The following is a 21380-nucleotide window of genomic DNA, read 5'->3' as shown; positions in this document are numbered from 1 at the left end:
TTTATCATGAAAGAGCAATTTACAAATGTAGATTTTTTGTTACATAACTGCACTCAAAAACAAAACAAGTAAAACTTTATAGCCTACAAGTCCACTCAGTCCTACTTCTTGTGTACCCAATCACTAAGAGAAACAAAATCTTTACATTTATGGGAATTAATACTGCCTGCTTTTTATTTACAATGTCACCTGAAAGTGAAAACAGACTTCCACATGGCACTTTTGTAGCCGGCGTTGCAAGCTACTTACATGCCGGATATGCTAAACATGTGTATGCTCCTTCATGTTTTGGCCACCATTCCAGAGGACATGCTTCCATGCTGATGATGCTCATTGAAAAAATTATGTGTTAATTAAATTTGTGACTGAATTCCTTGGGGGAGAACTGTATGTCTTCTGCTTTGTATTTTACCCACAGTCTGCCATATATTTCATGTTATAGTAGTCTCAGATGTTGTCCATTTTAAGAACACTTTGACTGCAGATCTGACAAAACACAAAGAAGGTACCAGTGTGAGATTTCTAAAGATAGATACAGCAGTCGACACAAGATTTAAGAATCTGGTGTGCCTTCCAAAATCTGAGAGGGACATGGTGTGGAGCATGTTTTCAGGAGTCTTAAAAGAGCAACATTCCAATGAGAAAATTACAGAACCCAAACCACCAAAAAAAAAATCAGCCTTCTGTTGGTGACATCTGACTCAGATGATGAAAATGAACATGTGTTAGTCTGCACTGCTTTGGATCATTATCAAGCAGAATCTATCATTAGCATGGACACGTCTTCTGGAATGGTGGTTGAAACATGAAGGGATATATGAATCTTTAGAGCATCTGACATGTCTCATGGGTGACTTTAATTTTCCTGATATCTGCTGGGAGAGCAATACAGCGGTGCATAGACAATCCAGGAAGTTTTTGGAAAGCGTAGGGGACAATTTCCTGGTGCAAGTGCTAGGGGAGCCAACTAGGGGGAGCGCTTTTCTTGACCTGCTGCTCACAAACCGGGTAGAATTAGTGGGGGAAGCAAAAGTGGATGGGAATCTGGGAGGCAGTGACCATGAGTTGGTTGAGTTCAGGATCCTGACGCAGGGAAGAAAGGTAAGCAGCAGGATACGGACCCTGGACTTCAGGAAAGCAGACTTTGACTCCCTCAGGGAACAGATGGCCAGGATCCCCTGGGGGACTAACATGAAAGGGAAGGGAGTCCAGGAGAGCTGGCTGTATTTCAAGGAATCCCTGTTGAGGTTACAGGGACAAACCATCCCGATGAGTCGAAAGAATAGTAAATATGGCAGACGACCAGCTTGGCTTAATGGTGAAATCTTAGCGGATCTTAAACATAAAAAAGAAGCTTACAAGAAGTGGAAGGTTGGACATATGACCAGGGAAGAGTATAAAAATATTGCTCGGGCATGTAGGAAAGATATCAGGAGGGCCAAATCGCACCTGGAGCTGCAGCTAGCAAGAGATGTCAAGAGTAACAAGAAGGGTTTCTTCAGGTATGTTGGCAACAAGAAGAAAGCCAAGGAAAGTGTGGGCCCCTTACTGAATGAGGGAGGCAAGCTAGTGACAGAGGATGTGGAAAAAGCTAATGTACTCAATGCTTTTTTTGCCTCTGTTTTCACTAACAAGGTCAGCTCCCAGACTGCTGTGCTGGGCATCACAAAATGGGGAAGAGATGGCCAGCCCTCTGTAGAGATAGAGGTGGTTAGGGACTATTTAGAAAAGCTGGACGTGCACAAGTCCATGGGGCCGGACGAATTGCATCCGAGAGTGCTGAGGGAATTGGCGGCTGTGATTGCAGAGCCCTTGGCCATTATCTTTGAAAACTCGTGGCGAACGGGGGAAGTCCCGGATGACTGGAAAAAGGCTAATGTAGTGCCCATCTTTAAAAAAGGGAAGAAGGAGGATCCTGGGAACTACAGGCCGGTCAGCCTCACCTCAGTCCCTGGAAAAATCATGGAGCAGGTCCTCAAAGAATCAATCCTGAAGCACTTAGAGGAGAGGAAAGTGATCAGGAACAGTCAGCATGGATTCACCAAGGGAAGGTCATGCCTGACTAATCTAATCGCCTTTTATGATGAGATTACTGGTTCTGTGGATGAAGGGAAAGCAGTGGATGTATTGTTTCTTGACTTTAGCAAAGCTTTTGACACGGTCTCCCACAGCATTCTTGTCAGCAAGTTAAGGAAGTATGGGCTGGATGAATGCACTATAAGGTGGGTAGAAAGCTGGCTAGATTGTCGGGCTCAACGGGTAGTGATCAATGGCTCCATGTCTAGTTGGCAGCCGGTGTCAAGTGGAGTGCCCCAGGGGTCGGTCCTGGGGCCCGTTTTGTTCAATATCTTCATAAATGATCTGGAGGATGGTGTGGATTGCACTCTCAGCAAATTTGCGGATGATACTAAACTGGGAGGAGTGGTAGATACGCTGGAGGGGAGGGATAGGATACAGAAGGACCTAGACAAATTGGAAGATTGGGCCAAAAGAAATCTAATGAGGTTCAATAAGGATAAGTGCAGGGTCCTGCACTTAGGATGGAAGAATCCAATGCACCGCTACAGACTAGGGACCGAATGGCTCAGCAGCAGTTCTGCGGAAAAGGACCTAGGGGTGACAGTGGACGAGAAGCTGGATATGAGTCAGCAGTGTGCCCTTGTTGCCAAGAAGGCCAATGGCATTTTGGGATGTATAAGTAGGGGCATAGCGAGCAGATCGAGGGACGTGATCGTTCCCCTCTATTCGACACTGGTGAGGCCTCATCTGGAGTACTGTGTCCAGTTTTGGGCCCCACACTACAAGAAGGATGTGGATAAATTGGAAAGAGTACAGCGAAGGGCAACAAAAATGATTAGGCGTCTAGAGCACATGACTTATGAGGAGAGGCTGAGGGAGCTGGGATTGTTTAGTCTGCAGAAGAGAAGAATGAGGGGGGATTTGATAGCTGCTTTCAACTACCTGAAAGGGGGTTTCAAAGAGGATGGCTCTAGACTGTTCTCAATGGTAGCAGATGACAGAATGAGGAGTAATGGTCTCAAGTTGCAATGGGGGAGGTTTAGATTGGATATTAGGAAAAACTTTTTCACTAAGAGGGTGGTGAAACACTGGAATGCGTTACCTAGGGAGGTGGTAGAATCTCCTTCCTTAGAGGTTTTTAAGGTCAGGCTTGACAAAGCCCTGGCTAGGATGATTTAACTGGGACTTGGTCCTGCTTTGAGCAGGGGGTTGGACTAGATGACCTTCTGGGGTCCCTTCCAACCCTGATATTCTATGATTCTATGATTCTATGATTCTATGTAAATATCTTGCAACACCAGCGACAAAAGTGCCTGTTCTCACTTTCAAGTCACATGGTAAACAAGAAGCGGGCAGCATTATCTCCTGCAAATGTAAAGAAACTTGTTTCTCTTAGCGATTGACTGAACAAGAAGTAGGACTGAGTGGACTTTTAGGCTCTAAAATTTTACATTGTTTTGGTTTTGAGTGCAGTTTTTTTGTACATAACTCCACATTTGTAAATTCAACTTTCATGATAAAGAGATTGCACTACAGTACTTGTATTAAGAGAATTGAAAAATAGTATTTTTTTTATTTTACAATGCAAATATTTGTAATAAAAATAAATATAAAGTGACCACTGTATACTTTGTATTCTGTGTTGTTATTGAAATCAATATATTTGAAAATGTGGTAAACATCAAAAAATATTTATATAAACTGTATTCTTTTATTAATAGATTATTTTTAATTGCATGATTAATCACAATAAATATTTTTAATTGCTTGACAGCCCTAATCAAGACATGATTTTACGTATTCAGCTTTTATCAAGGTTGCAGTAGTAAAGGCCAGATGGTCAAAATATCAGTGTTTTGATTTTTGGCCAATAGGCAATGAAACACAAATTCTCAGTATCATTTTAAGGTGTGAACCATTATTTCTATAAAAACAGTGAAACAAAGTACAGAAAACCTTCTAATTTTGATGTAAAACAAGTGGTTTTCTTTAAGCATTGTATACAAGCTACCCTGAATATTTACAGTGAACAAAGCATTTATACAAATGACAGCAGATATGTACAAAGAACACAAGAAGGGCCATCAAAAAACAAAATTCCAAAGCACTGATTTAGTACATTTATTTTATTTTGTATGAGCAAATACAGAGTCCTGGAAAGACTTATTCACACGCTTAACTTCAGACACATAATTAGTCCCATTGAAGTAATTGAAACATACTTCCTTGCCAGGATCAGGCCTATAAGGAAGCAGTGTAAAGGTAGCACTGCTGATAAATGTTGTTGCATAATCAGTGGGCATGGTAGCCTCCCTATTGAGTGAAGTGGTTATACCAGAGATGAGTCTGGCCCCTTGGTTACTGTCATTTACCTCCATATTGCACACATAACAGCATAGCATGGAATTGATTTCCATTTGCCATGGTGAGTAGAGATTCTGTCTAATTAAATGACAGAAATTAAAAACATCTGTACTGCTTGTGATAAACAAATTAATAATGCAGGTTTAATAAAACTGAAGAATTTGACTTAGCAGCTTTTTGTTTACAAAGCTCCTAAACTCCCTGTGGTGGGGTAACTACCCCACACAGGCAGAAGAAGGGTTAAAGCAGCCTTGGGGAGGCAGCACAGAACCCAGGCAATCAGAAGAGGGCTTATTGAGCCAGCCAAAAGGGAGAAGGCTTAGTGGAGCAACTAATCAGGGCCAGGCTGGCCCATATAAGAAGGACTACTGAGCAGAACAGAAGGAGTGTCTACCTGGAGGCCAAGGGAGGAAGACTGGCTGCTCCGTAGGAGGGTTGATTGAAACAGCAAGCTGGGCAAGGTCAGGGGAGCAAGAGGGAGCTCAAGCCTGATGGCTGCCTGACTGAGGCCCTGATATAAGAGTGGAGAAGGTGCTAGGGCTGTGGGGAAGTGGCTCAAGGAAACAGATGGTGGAGTAGGAGTAGGAGGAGGGGCAGTATGTGGCTGCTAGCTATAGGTTCCCTGGGCTGGGACCCAGAGTAGTAGGTGGGCGTGGGTCCCCACCCCCTTTACCCCCCCCCCTTGTCACTGAGGGGAGTGGCTAGTGAATGGACTCCAGTTAGCCACTGAGATGAGTGGCTAGACCAGAGCCTGCAGTTTGCCGCTGAAGTAGGTGGATGGACTGAGGACTATTGGCTCCCCCCAAAGCGAGGAGAGAACTGAGTGGGGCACAGCTGGAGGGCTGTGTCCAGATGATGATGATGCGGTCCAGGGAGTGACATCGATCCTAGAGGTGAAGACAAGAGTGACGATGGGCAAGACTCCACTAGGCAAAGGCACTGTGGTGAAATGAGAACTAATTCCCAGCACGGTGGTGAGTCTGGCCCCATTACACTCCCAATGAAGTCAATGGGGACTGATGGGTGCTCAGCACCTTTGATAATCAGGGCACTTCTTTAGGTGCCTAAGTACAGATATAGGTGCCTATTTATTGAAAGCATTGGCTTTAATTAAATGTAGCAGCCATGAACTCCTTAATAAATCATGTTGGGAGAAGCAAGAAATGAAGTGTATTGGTAAGTGTCAACTCAAAGGGACAGCAGTAATTTTTTTTATGTTCTGCTCCCTGAGCTGCATAGTGAAATTAGTAAAATAGTCTCCCTTTACAGCTGTTCAGATTCCCCCATGCAACTCACCTTTGGTCAGCCCTCCCCAGCGCTGCTTAGGAGGGACCCACTCTGAGGCCACGTCTACATGACCCGCCGATCAATCTATCAGGGATTGATTTATGGCGTCTAGTGTAGATGCGATAAATCGATCCCCAATTGCTCTGCCGTCGACTCCGGAACTCCACCAGGGCGAGAGCGGAAGCGGAGTCGATGGGGGAGCGGCGTCCGTCGATCCCACGCAGCGAGGACACGAAGTAAGTGATTCTAAGTCGATCTAAATACATTGACTTCAGCTACGCTATTCTCATAGCTGAAGTTGCATATCTTAGATCGATTTCTCCCCCCCTCCCCGCCCCCAGTGTAGACCAGGCCTGAAGTTTCACTCTCACCTCCAGGTATGAACAAAGCAGCAAAGTGAAATTAACAAAATAGATACTTCAGGCTCTTGGGTGCTGGGTTTTCACGTTGACTGAAATGTGAACGCACAGTTACATCATCTGTGTAAACTTGACTGTGGGCCTAAGGCTGCTCCCAAAACAGCTTTGTCATTGACTTCAGTGGGAGCAAGGATTGAGCCCATCATCCTATAGGCTAAGGTGGTATATGCTGGAATCACCTCAATTCCTTAATTCTGCATATACAATTATTTTTTAAATGGAAGTCTGATAGATTTACTACTTTCTGGGTGTAATACATCTATTTATGTAACAAGTGAAATGAATAATAAGAAATGATTACTTTAAATGGATAGGTTAGAATATCTACCAGAAGAGAGAGAAATCTGAAAGATGCAGAGAAAAAAACTACTTATTTTGTTAACTTACTACATGATCATGTTATTTATGATACTGAGAGATAATTTACTTTAGTAATAGTAACTAGTTCATCAGGCCAAAAGTAGGTCTGCAGAAAAACTGAACTGTAAAGGGAAACAATAAAAATGTTGACACAGCCTTTAAAACATTAAGAATCACATTTTGGATTATATGCAGGTTTGGAAATCAAAGTGAGTCACATATAAAATCATCTGTAAAGAATAATAGTCTGAAGAAAAAACACATGGATCGTTAAAAACAGACATAGAATTTTAAATTCTTGCTCTCAGGCATTTGTATCTTTTCACTCAAATTCTCTTAAGTATCTGCTGTGAATTGGTTCTAAAACTAAACAGCACCATCACCACAGAAAGAGACAAAAACAAAATTTGTCATGTAAAATAGATGGTATAACTTCAAACCACAATTGAAAAGTGTCTCAAAAGGCTTCCGGAAGATAAAACGGGCCCAGATGAAGGAACCTCAAGGATAGTTTACAAAGATGTATGTTCTTCAATCATTCTTTTGCTCCAGTAAAGAGAAAATTTGGTTCTTTTGCCAAATGTGATATACCTATCATTGTAAAAAAAGCAAGACAAAATTCCCTTTTGTATCTTCCTTTTTTCCTTTTAAATACATGAAATAAGGGGTGTTTGGTTTTGGTTTTGCTACAACAAAAGCAGTTCAAAACATTTACATGGTTAGATGACGTTTTCCTAAAAAATGGTGCAATAACAATACAAAGTTATTTAAGCAGCAGATAATGCATAAAGTAGACTTTATAATTAATGTTTTTCACATTATCCATATCTTACTAGGGAATGAGGAGCACTGATATAGTCTATTCTAAACTTTTCTAAAAAGTTTTGAAAAGCTTGAAAAAGCTTGAAAAGCTTAACAAGAAGTTTGTATTCAAGTTTTGCTTTCAGCGGGATACAGAATATTTTGCCATAGTAAATGGTCTAGATATATAAATCTTAAGGCTAATCATGATGATTTAGTCTGACCTCCTGCATAACACAAGCCATAGAAGTCACCCAAGGATTCCTGCATCTATGACAAAACATGATTTTTATTTGTTAAGGACCAGATTCTGCCACCTTGAACAAGCTGACTAATACCATACTCTGCAAGTGGTATCTTTCAGTCCCTCCATATTTCTCTTCAAGATACTGTAAGATTCTACTCAATGGGCTTGGTTTACCACAACATTCTTCCAGTTTTATAACTCCCATCCATTAAGCCCAATAGGAATGGGGATGGCAAAATCTGCCACCAATAATTTGTAATGGGTAAAACAAACTCTAATATGGCTCCTATGCAAGACCCCACTGCAAAGAGCTGTATCTTTTTCAATCTACATTTCAACTTAAAATGTAACTTCACATCCTATTGTTAGTGTCCAATATGTAAAATGCAATGTATTATAAAGTAAAGCTGGGGGAATATTATTTTTCTTCAGACTGGGGAATGGTACAGTTGTTGTTTTTTTTTATTTATTTCTCCATTATGACAAAATGAAGATTTTTACTCTGGATGCAGGGTTAAAATGATGGTTCTTTACTCTATTGTTTTATTTATAGATATGCACTACTTTTAAACCAACAAGAGATCTGCGATAGATGGCTCTAGGCCATATTCTGCCATCCTTATTCCACAATGATAGTACCTTACTCTGCGAGCCGTCCCATTGGCATCAGTACCATTTACTCAATGTGAAAAGGGGCAGCAGTATTGCGCCTTTATTAATTAATCAGTCATCAGAATGACATTAGAAAGTTAGAAACATGTTAACTAGTCAATCAGTTTTAATTACATCTACAAATTAGAGTAGTGTGTAGTCCATACTCTTCCTCTGTGTCCTTCTTTTGACTTTTTTTTGTTCATTTCCTTCAGTCTTCATTTTACATACTACATTCTAGTCTGACTTGTGTATATTATCCTTGATATAATTAGGGGAGAAGGTGAAGGTTAAATTTATTCTCTGGCTGATTTTTTTAAAATATAAATAGTATTCTTTGATACACAATGGGATAGCGCAGGTAGAAGCCATTATCTGTAGGTTTCAGACAAACTGAACCTGAAAATGTACTATTTTGCTCACGTTTTGCACACTGAATGCCTGTTGAAAATCTAGTTACAAATATATTTTAAAATTAATCAAGGTGGTGTTTCACTGTCAGAACTTGAGGCTTCTTAAGAATTAACAGAGAGGGAGAGGTTTCCAAAGGTACGAATGGCAGTTTAGAATCTATCCCCTATTAACTTTCACTGGGAATTAGGTGCCTATTTACTATTAGTGCCTTTTGAGAAACTCCTCTAGAATTAATATCATCTTTAACACATCTGACCAGAGATCCAATAACTTATATTTTGGGGATTATATTTAGATAAACTGAAAGTACTACACCACTTAGTTTAACAGCACTTGTTAAGAGCAGACTACATGGCCAAAAGACTTTGGCCTGATTCTGATCTCACTTACATGAATGTAAACCGGTGATAACTCCACAGAAGTAAATAGAGTGACACACTTGTGAAATCACTGTGAGATAAGAATTTAGTCATGGATCCTCAAAAATGACATAAGTCCTTCCCAAAGCTATTTGGAACAAAACGAGGTTATTTTTCATTAAAATTATAATTGGCATGTTACAGGATATTCCTAGAAATAAACATGTCAATTTAGGGTGCAAAATCATTTATGCATGCAATAGATTTCTACTCTAGAGAGCAACAGAGGCAACAATTACAATCTGGTAAAATGATTAAATTATTTGAACTAGCATGATGTAATCCCCCCATTTGTTTGTTCATGAGAAAGCAGCAGCGGATCATAGAATATTAGGGTTGGAAGAGACCTCAGGATGTCATGTAGTCAATCCCCTGCTCAAAGCAGGACCAACACCATGGCTTTGTCAATCCAGGCCTTATAAACTTAGAAGGATGGAGATTCCACCACCTCCCTAGAGAACCCATTCCAGTGCTTCACCACCCTCCTAGTGAAATAGTGTTTGCTAATATCCAACCTACACCTCCCCCACTGCAACTTCAGACCATTGCCTCTTCTTCTGTCATCTGCCATCACTGATTGCAGCTGAGCTCCATCCTCTTTGTAGCCCCCCTTCAGGTAGTTGAAGGCTGCTACCAAATTCTCCCCTTACTCTTCTCTTCTGCAGACTAAATAACCACAGTTCCCTCAGCCTCTCCTCGTAAGTCATGTGCCCCAGCCCCCTAATAATTTTCATTGCCCTCCACTGGACTCTCTCCAATTTGTCCACATCCCTTCTGTAGGGGACCAAAACTGGATGCAATACTCAAGGTGTGGCCTCACTAGTGCTGAATAGATGGTCACTTCCCTTGATCTGCTGGCAATGCTCCTAATACAGCCCAATATGCCACTGTCATTCTTGGTGACAAGGACACACTGCTGACTCATATCCAGCTTCTCATCCACTGTAATCCCCAGGTCCTTTTCTGCAGAACTGCTGTTTAGCCAGTCGGTCCCCAGCCTGTAGTGATGCATGGGATTCTTCCTTCCTAAGTACAGAATTCTGTACTTGTCCTTGTTGACCCTCATCAGATTTTTTTGGCCCAATCCTCCAATTTGTCTAGGTCACTCTGGACCCTATCCCTACCCTCCATCATATCTACCTTTCCCGCCAGCTTAGTGTCATCTGCAAACTTGCTGAGGGTGCAATTCATCCCATCATTAATAGAGATGTTGATGTTGATCAACCATGGTTTAACTTTTCCTACTGTATTTGTTCACCTTTTATTGTATCCTTTAGTCCTCGGGGGATGTTTCTTAATCTGTTACTTACACTACATGTTGAATATTGTGTCATCTATGCCCATTTAGACTTATTGACATATACATATGCATATTATGATGGGACTCTCAGGGTATTTCTACACTACAAAATTAGGTCAATTTTTATAGAAGTCAATTTTTAGAAATTGATTTTATACAGTCAATTATGTATGTCCCCACTAAGTGAATTAAGTTGGCAGAGTGTGTCCTCAATACCATGGCTAGCAGCGACTTACGGAGCGGAGCACTGTGGGTAGCTATCCCACAGTTCCTTCTGTCTCTCCTGCCCATTGGAATTCTGGGTTAAGCTCCCAATGTCTGATGGGGCAAAAACATTGTTGAGGATGGTTTTGGGTACATGTCATCAGTCGCCCCTCCCTCCCTCTCTCCGTGAAAGTAATGGCAGACAATCATTTCGCATCTTTTTTCCTGGGTTACCCATGCAGACGCCATACCACGGCAAACATGGAGCCCGTTCAGCTCACCGCTGCTGTTGTGAGCATTGTAAACACCTCGTGCATTATACTGCAGTATGTGCAGAACCAGGCTAAGAGATGCTAGCACAAGGATGATTGTGACGAGGACATGGACACAGATGTTCCTGAAAGCATGGGATGTGGCAATTGGGACATCATGGCGGCAGTGGGGCTGGTTGATACAGCGGAATACCAATTCTGGCCCCGCAAACAAGCATAGGCTGGTGGGACAGCATACTGTTGCGGGTATGGGATGATTCACAGTGGCTGCAAACCTTTTGCATGCACGACCAACATTCCAATTGTTATTGCTGCTTTCTGTGTGCTCCATAATATCTGTGAGAGTAAGGGGGGAAAAGTTTATGGAGGTGGGAGGTTGAGGCAAATCACCTGGTGGCCGATTTTGAGCAGCCAGTCACCAGGGTGATTAGAAGAGCACAGCTAGATGTGCTGCGCATCAGAGAGGCTTTGAAAACCAGTTGTGTGTGTTTCTCCTTGTTGCAAACCCAGCCCCTTTGCTGATTTTAATTCTCTGTAAGTCAACCACCTCCCCCCCCCCTTTCGGGCAAAGAAAATTAAGTAACTATTTTGAAACCATGCATTCTTTCTTAAAAAAAAAAAGTGAGATAACTGACAAGGTAGCCCAGGTGGGGTGCAGGAGGAGGGAAGGACAAGGCCACATTGCTTATTGTAGCCATACTACAAATCAAAGCTGTTTGAATGACAGCCTTCTGTTGCTTGGGCCATCCTCTGGAGTGGAATGGCTGGGTGCCCGGAGCCTCCCCATTGCGTTCTTAGGCATCTGGGTGAGGAGGATATGGAACACGGAGAGGAAGGTAGGCAGTTATACAATGGATGCAATGGGGGGCTGTGCTCTTGTTGGCTTTACTGCAGCTCCAACAGAGGCTTCATCATGTCTTTTTGCTCCCCCATTCGCCTCAGCATTGCCTCCTGCTTCTGCTCTTCGCGCTCACTTAATGCTATCCTGGAATCTGCCACTGAATGCCTCCATACATTAAGCTGTGTCCTATCATTGAAGGAGGACTGCATTAGCTTGGAAAACATGTCATCGTGAGTGTGGGTTTTTTTGCGATAACCTCAGGGACAGAGATGATAGGGGGAACATAGAAACATATCATCCTCAGGGGAGGAGATAAAAAGGGAGAGTAAAATTTAAGATGATACATTTCTGAGAACAAAAGGGAGACCCTTTGACAGTGTTCAGCGTAGCAGCCATGTTAGGCTGTATTCGCAAAAAGAAAATGAGTACTTGTGGCACCTTAGAGACTAATGAATTTATTTGCGCATAAGCTTTCGTGAGCTACAGCTCACTTCATCAGATGCATTGACCTGTAGCTCACGAAAGTTTATGCTCAAATAAATTTGTTAGTCTCTAAGGTTCCACAAGTACTCCTTTTCTTTCACAGTGAATCAAGCAATTCACAGAAGACAGCACATGTGCTTTAGGTACAAAGTCTCATTTTACCTTTTATATAGAGCGCCTGCCAGTATGGTGACACATCATAAATGGTTGGGCAACAGAATTTGGTTTCCAGGCAGCCATGTTAAGCCTTTTGGTACGTGGGATTGGCTTCTTACGCCTTCATAACATGTGGGAATAGTTTCTAACTGCAGTGCCATCCTTTCCCATAGCAAGCAATGCCGGGTGGGTTTTACATTTAAAAGGGCGAGCTTCAGTCTTCGGGTGGATGTGCAGCACCCACTTCCTTCCACCTCACTGCATGGCTATTCTCTGGGATGATCCCTTCACCCCTCCCCATGCCGCATGGCTATTCTCTGGGATGATCCCTTTTAGCCAAGCACAAACAACCCAACATGAACAGGATCCTTCTACTGTTTCCTTACAAAAATTCCCTTATTTCAACCAGGTGACCATGAATGATATCACTCTGAGGCTAACACAGAAAGATAAAGACCAAATGTTGCTTGAATGCGACCAAAACCCAGGATCATTCGCTACCATGCTTTGTGCTGCAATGATTCTGGACTACTTGCTACTGGCTTGGTGTGGTAAAGTGTCCTACCATGGAGGATGAAATAAGGCAGCCTTCCTCAGAAACCTTCTGCAGAGCCTTTCAGAGTACCTCTAGGAGAGCTTCATGGAGATGTCCCTGGAGGATTCCTGCTCCATCCCCAGACACGTTAACAGACTTTTCCAGTAGCTGTACTAGCATCCCAATTTTCAGGGCAAATCAAACGCTAAACACAATTGCTTTTAAACCCTGTACTGTAGTTACAAATGAGCACTCATCAGAGCTGCCTTCTCCAGCTTCAGGGTCGGGGATCCCACCTTGGGAGGGTATTGGCTCCAGGGTGATGAAAAGGTCCTGGTTGCCAGGAAGAACAAATTCACCACTTGCCTACTGCGCATTCTCCTCCTCCACATCCACAAAATCCTCCTTCCTGTTACGTGAGAATCCCCTCTTGCAGGTCCATGGACAATGGTGGGGTAGTGGTAGAGTCCCCCCTTAGAATGTCATGGAGCTGATCATATAAGCGGCATATATGGGGCTCTGACTTGGAGTGACCTTTGTCTTTTGGTAGGCTTGTCTGAACTCCTTGACTTTCACATGGCACTGCTGTGTGTCCTTGTATCCTCTCTCCACCATGCCCTTGTGATTTTGGCATACATATTAGCATTTCTTCTTTTTGATCAGAGTTCGGCATGCACAGATTCTTCTCCCCATTCAGCAATCAGATCCAGTGTCTCCCTTGTGGTCCATGCTGGAGCTCGTTTGCGATTCTGGGGGGGCTGCATGATCACCTGTGCAGCTGAGCTCGTCACGCTGACCAAACAGGAAATGAAATTCAAAAATTTCCCTGTGGCTTTTACTGTGTACCTGGCTAGTGCATCTGAGTTTAAAGTGCTGTCCAGAGCGGTCACATTGGAGCACTCTGGGATATCTCCCAGAGGCCAATACCATCGAATTGTGTCTGCACTACCCCAACTTCGATCCAGCAATGTCAATTTTAGCGCTACTCCCCTCGCCGGGGAGGAGTACAGAAGTCAATTTTAAGAACCCTTTAGGTCGACAGAACAGGGTTGGTTGTGTAGATGCATTCATTTTAAAATCAACCTAATGCAGCTAAATTCGACCTAACCCTGTAGTATAGACCAGGGCTCAGTAATATTTCTCCACTCTGCATTTTTCCCCACTGCTTTTACCCTCCCAAAATTGACTGTAAGTTAGAGAAAAACAACAATGAAAGCAGCATCATAACTTCCACTAAGATAATCAATTTTATTATCCAATGAGAGTCTATGGAAATGAATGGGCTCATCTCAATGACAACCTCACCAATAGAGAAAAATTAAGCACACAGCTTCAGGTACAATGGACAAAGGTATATTCAAAATATTTAGCCAGAATGGAAAGGATAGGCACTGCAGCAGTGGCCCTGGAGAATAAAGTGAAGCAATTTCTAATAAACTGACAAAACTGGTCTCTAGACAGGAGCTAAGAAACCCTGAAGTAAATAGTGAAGGAAATAAGGGCAAACACAAAAAACTGCAGTTCAAATTAAGGGCTAGATTGTGGCTAGATTTATGCAACTACATGGGGCACAGTAAGGAACCTCCTCTTTTGCATGATCCACGTAAGGGTTACCTAGAATCACAGCCCTTGTACTTAGATGTCACAGGGACTTTGACCACATAGTTCCCCTATGGGAGCAACACAGTGGAAAGGGGCAGGGAGTAGGCAGAACTGTAGCTCCACTCCCCCATATCAGTCAGCAGAGATCACCGGCTGCACTTGAGGCAATAAGCTACACTTTTTAAAAATCTGTAGCAAAAGTGGAATGCCTCCTCGTGGGGCATAGCAGCTCTGTTCCATCTTATATAACAGACCAGGCTCAACAGATACAGTTTTTTTCTAAGGCATTAGTTAATATGATCATAATATAAAGATGCATAGAACAATCTGAAAATCAAATAGGAGTCTGAAATGTAAGGAATCTGAAGGCTGCAATAGGAAAAGATGTTAAATACAAAAAGATGTGCTATATCCTGAGAAATGCTACAGAATTCCATGGTCTCCAATGTCTACACACATAACCGGACTATAATATCCTGCAAATAGGCTTAAAATGTCATAACATTTCCTAGGCTTCCTTACCTCCTGCTCATCAGCCTATCCTTAGATAGCTTCCTCCTTCTTCCCCTTCCTATTTCAGGTTTTCCTGTTTATAAAAGTCATAGTCATAAAAGCCAAGGATGGAAGCAATATCATGTTAGTAGACCAATCACACACCTCAAATATTAGATTGTGAACCACTGAGTACCTGACACAATACTTGCAAAAAAAACAAAGAAAAACAAAAACAAACCAGCTAGCGAGTGATCCATCAGGTGAAAATATTTTGTCAAATCTAAAGCTATTGGTATTAATGGGATTGATTCAGCGGGTTGTGGATCAGGCCTTCTTCAAACTTTGAAATAATGCATGAATTATTTTAAAATGCAGTCTATTCATGGACTCATGAACACATAAAGGACTATATTTAATGAATAAATAGTTTGCTATGAATAGCTCACCCAGCTCTAGTGAAGCTACATCTGTGAAAAGAGTATTGAGTTTAGCCATATTTCAATGAGGTTTCTTTCCATTCTGGATTTATAATTATTGTTCATATTTTGTCATCTGATTGGTGAGATACTGAGAAGAAGTGAAATGGTTCAAACCAGGTTAGCAACAAAATAGTATTAGGTATAAAGTAGTAAGAAATGTTGGTACAGTTTAATATGTTCAATTAGTTGTTTCAATAATGTATTTTTGAAGTAATGTTAAGTGAGTCACTGGGTTTAATAGAATCTAATATGGAGTATATGAACTATGATCCTCGACTCCATCTTTGTAAGCAAACTTGTTTACAACTTAGACACTGAAGTCCTCTGGCTCAAACCGAACTGAAGCTTTTCCTGCCAGAGCCAACCCCCAATATTCTATTCCCTCCAAAACTTTTCCCACCTTAGAAATTATACAAGATCTTGCTCAGCGCCTGCACAGTGCTGTCCATTCCAGCAACAGTGCGTGCACGGTTGGGTCTTCCTAACACTCCAAAGCTAAAGAGAAGAGTACCATCTATCCTGCAGCGAGGTTGAGGAAGGAGAGATCTGTCATCACTAACCCCGTCAGAACAAATCAAATCCATCTTACCTGTGGAGGGTCCTGCTTTCCTGGTGTCCAACATCCCAGAGGGTTTCCCCACCTGTGACAAAGTCCAACAGTCATTGGCATTCCAAAGTGGTCCTCCTCAAAGGCGCTCAATCAGCTGGAGAGTAGAAGGTCCTGGGCCTCGCATCTGTGCACTGTGTCCACTGCGCCTAAAATCGTAGGAAAGGTTTCTGTATCGGGGTTTCATTTATTGTTTTTCTAAAGGCCCAGGGAGGTTTTGTGGATCTGAGCTTCAAGCTCCTAAAGCCAGTCACTGAATCACTGTATGGTTAAGTTTGTGTTTCTTCCCCCCCCCCATTTTTCCCCAGTTTTCTGTACCTTTGTCCTTACCTTTGTCTGCACCATATTACCTTGTCTTGTCTTCATTTTTATTACATCGCACAGGGAGGGACACCCTTATTGTAAGCTAAATCCACCGATGACAAATATGGAAGGGAGTCGAGTCTGTACTTCTGAGAAAAGAGGATTTCCTTTTATCTCCCCTCTACCACTTCTAAAGTTTTTCTTTCTGAAGCGTTGCCTTATTCGCTTGAGGTAACAATAGCATAGAGCTCATGTGTTATGCTCTGTAGAAAGTATTACAAAAATGCTATGTAAGAAAATGAATAGATTGTTGCTAAGTTACCTTTGTGCCATTTAGTGCAGTAATTATTTGTTGTTTAAAGAAAAAACATTGACATTTCCCCCTTTGCCCAAGCCATATGGAGAAGAGGCTTTTAGGACCCACTTAAGAAAGGCAGACGTTCATAATGTATACTTTTCTGTTCTCAAAATACAGGAATCAACAAACAGTGGAAGAATCAGGAAATCATAGCATTTTTAAAAAGCTATGGTTCCATTCTGAGAAACATCTATAATGTTATTGACAAGGTTTTTTTTTAAAGCTGCTATAATTCCTAACACCTTTTAAATGCAATGTTTCAATTAAAAAAAAAAACAATCATGAGATGCACAGGAGTGGAAATACCTGTCACCCACTTTAATCTCTATGTTAAAATGTTATTCCCTTCTGGTGGGTTAACGGAACAGATGGAATGGGAGAATGGGCTCATATTTCAATTTCACTCATATTCAAATCCAGATGTCTTTTTTGGGCAGATATTGAAATATTTGCAATTGAAATAACAGGGTAAAACATAAAATACTAGTGAGTGCAAAAGTAAATATCATCTTGAATGGACTTAAGCATATTTGTTACCAAACAGAATAAGATCTAGACAAGTTTTTTACACTTACACACAGATTTAAAAGGTTAGTTTAACAAAGATGAAAAAAATTATGAGCAAAATCAATTGGGAGAAAGAATTCAAACAGAAATGTGAATGACAACTTAGAATTATTTAAGAACATTTTAGTAGATGCTCAAAAAGCCACAGTCAAGAAATAAGGCCACACTGGTTAAAAAATGAACATGGATTAGAGAGGAACTGAACATGTGTATAAAAAAATTAAACAAAAATATATAACAAATAGAAAAAGGAGAAGTTTATAGTAATGAATATAAACTGGAAGTTAGGAACTGTAGAAAATGGATAGGAGAAGCAAAGAGATAAAAGGAAACATCTATGGCTAGTTATGTTAAGGACAATAAGAAGGAAGGGAATTTAAAGAATATTAGAAAGAAAAAGAATTCTAACAATGGTATTGGTCCATTACTAAATGGAAATGGTAGAAATATCAGTAATGTAGAAAACGCAGATGTATTCAATAAATATTTCTATTCTATATTTTTGGGGAAAAGAGATTATTTAGTCATATCCCATGATGATGAAACACTGTCCATTCCAGTAGTAACTGAGGAGGATGTTAAAACAGCTGCTGCTAAAATCAGAAATTTTAAATCAGCAGGTGTGGATAACTTTCATCTTAAGAGTTTTAAAAGAGCTTAACAAGTCTTCTGGGCAATAAATGCTGTTTTTCAGTAATTGTTAGAACACTGGGGGAGTTCCAGAAGGTTGGAAGAGCACAATGTTGTGTCAATGTTTTAATAAGGTAAAAACAGAATGATCCAGGTAATTATAGGCCAATCAGTTTGACATTGATCCTGAGCTAAATAATGGAGTGGCTGACACACGACTTAATAAATAATTAAAAGACAAAAAATATGGGTTTATGGCCAATAGAGCCTGTCAAACGAACTTGATATTTATTTTTGGTGACATTACAACTTTGGCCGATAAAAGTAATAGTGTTGATATAATATATTTAGCCTTCTGTTAGTCATTTCACTTGGTACAGCAAAACATTTTGATTAAAAAACTAGAACTATACAAAATTTACATGGTACATATTAAACAGATTAAAGACTGGTTGACAGCTCTCACAATGTAATTGCAAATGGGGAATCTAAAGGGATCAGTTCTAGGTCCTATGGTATTTAACAATTTTATCAATGACCTAGAAGATAACATAAAATCAGTACCAATAAAGTTTGCAGATGATATAAAGATTGGTGGAGTGATAAGTAATGAAAAGGACAGGACAGGTCACTGACATAGTGTGGGCTGGATCAGTTGGTAAACTGGGTGCCAGCAAACAATATGTGTTTTAATACAGTCAAATGTAAGGTCATATATTTAGGAACAAAGAATGTAGGTCATACTTACTGGATGGGGTACTCTATCCTGGGAAGCAGCAACTTTAAAAGAGAGTTGGGGTCATGGTGGATAATCATCTGAACATGAGCTGCCAATGTACCACTGTGGCCAAACAGGTTAATGCAATCCTTGGATCCAAACACAGGGAAATCTTGAGTAGGAGTAGAGAGGTTATTTTATCTCTGTATCTGACACTTGTGAAACCACTCCTGAAATATTGTGTCCAGTTCTGATGTCCACAATTCCATAAGGATGTTGTTAAATTAGAGAAGGTTCAAAGAAGAGCCACAAGAATTATTAAAGGATTAGAAAACATGCTTTATAGAGATAGACACAAATAGCTCTAATCAGTTCAACAAAGAAAAAACTAAAGGGTACCTTGATCTTAGTCTAAGTACCTCAGAACAGACATTTGATAATATAGGCTCTTCAATTTAGCAGACCAAGATTTAAAAGATCCAATGGCTGAAGATGAAGCTAAACAAATTCAGATTAGAAATAATAATAAATTAATTAATGTCTATCTCTTGGATAGCAAATTTTATAGCACTTTTCATCAGGAGATCAGGAACACATTTTTAACAGTGAGGGTAATTAACCAATGGAAGTACTAACTATGAGTTATGGTGGCCTCTCCTTCACTGAACATTTTATTATTGAGACTGGATTTTTTAAAAAATATGCTGTGGTTCAACAAGGAATTAATTCCGGGAAGTTTTATGCCTGGTGCTAGGTCAAACTAGATGACCACACTGGTCTCTTTTGTCTTTATAATAAAAGAATCTAATCCAAATTCTAGTCTACACGTAAAATTTAGATCAATCTAGATGCATTGCTCATGCTGTGAAAAATGTCATTCCTTGTGTGATGTAATTAGTTTGACCTAACCCCCACAGTAGACACAGTTATGTAGATGGAAGAATTCTTCCATTAATCTAGCTATCACCTCTCGAAGAGATGGATTTACTGTGGTGATGGACAAACCCCTTCTGTTGTTATAGTTAGTGTCTACAGTGCTACAGTGCCATAGCTGCAGCAGTGCCTCAGGATTGGTTGCAGTATAAACATAGATTATGTGTTTCAGTGTTTTCCTGAATCGGGACCTCGCTTCTTTCCTCTGAAGATCTCAAAGCACTTGATAAACATTAAATGTCAAGACTCTTGTGAGAGAAAAGTGTTAATATCCCCATTTTACAGATGAAGAAATTGAGTCACAGATTGATTAAAGGTCTTTACTGAAGTCACAAATGAGTACCTACCAGAACTGGGAGTAGAACCCAGAACTCCCGACTCTCAATCCTTTGTTATAAACAATAGCCCAGAACAGGAAATGTGAGACCCTTTACTTTTCTTTTTTATTTAATCAAAATACTTTATTTTAATGTGGGTACATTTACATTTACTGTGGGGTGCAGATGTTGGCAGCAACCACCACCTTGTGACAGCCTCCATCAAGCTAAAACTGAGAAGTGTAGGTCCACCAAACAAGGAACATAGATGTTATGATATTGACAAGCTAAAGTCCCTTGAAATACAAAAAGCTTTCATTCTGCAGTTAAAGAATAGGTTTCAAGACTTGCAGACTTTGATGAAGAGGAGGGGAATGTAGATGAGGAGATCACCAAGAGGTGGGACAAAGTAACAGCAATTTATAAACAGAGCAGTGAAGCCTGCCTAGGCTACAGGTAGAAGAGAAGGAAGAAGTGGATTACACCCAACACATGGAATGGCATAGAAACTAGACAAGCCCTGGAGAAAAAAGTTTTAGACACAAAATCCCACACTATCATGAACAAACAAGGACTATCAGGAACAAGGACACCTAATAACAACCGAAAAAAAACGAGAAATGTGCTGGACTGAGCATTTCAAAGAATTGCTGAACAGGGAGCCACCTAAAGAGAAAGCAAACATCCAGGAGGTAGAAGAAGATCTTGATATCAAAATAGACACCTCAGCTAAGGAAGAGATCATTCAAGCCATCAAATCCTTAAAAAATGGGAAAGTTCCTGGCAAGGATAACTTGAATTCAGAATTGTTCAAAGTAAATCCTAAATTAGCAGCATCTATCCTGGCCCCTTTATTTACATTAGTCTGAGAAAGGGAAAAAATGGCAGATGAATAGACCAATGGGGTTATGGTGAAGATACCAAAGAAAGGAACTCTCAGTGATTGTAATAACTGCTGTGATATCACACTTTTATCTGTGCCAAGCAAAGTATCGTGTAAAACATAGTCCAGCATATATCAGAGGCAGTTGATAGTGTTCTCAGAAAAGAGCAAGCTGGTTTTCGAGAAGGGCGTGGATGCACAGACCAGATCTTCACTCTACGGAACATAATGGAACAGTGCTTAGAATGGCAATGGCAATGCTACATACATTTCATAGAGTTTGAGAAGGCTTTTGATAGCATTCACAGGACCAGCATATGGCATATTCTGTGGGCATATGGAGTTTTTTCCATATAAACATCACCACAAGCTTTTATTTCAACTTTACATGTGTTGATCATAGTGAGCTCAGTTTTGAAGTCAAAACAGGAGCACATCAGGGGTGTGTCATGTCTGCAATCCTCTTCAACGTTGCCATCGACTGGGTAATGCGACGTACAACAGAAGTCATGCCAAGAGTCATTAAATGGATACTCTTCTCATCCCTTGAAGACCTGGACTTTGCAGATGATGTTGCTCTCCTATCATGTACCCAACACCATATACAAGAAAAAACTTTACTCAACACATTCAGCCAGCAAATTGGACTGAAAAATCAACTGCAATAAGACAGATATCTTGACCTTTAACATTGCCTCACCATGACCAGTATGGAT

Source organism: Dermochelys coriacea, chromosome 4 (genome assembly GCF_009764565.3).
Source record: "Dermochelys coriacea isolate rDerCor1 chromosome 4, rDerCor1.pri.v4, whole genome shotgun sequence".
Taxonomy (NCBI): Eukaryota; Metazoa; Chordata; order Testudines; family Dermochelyidae; genus Dermochelys; species Dermochelys coriacea.
The sequence above is the reverse complement of the archived record's forward strand: the minus strand, read 5'-3'. Positions refer to the sequence as shown.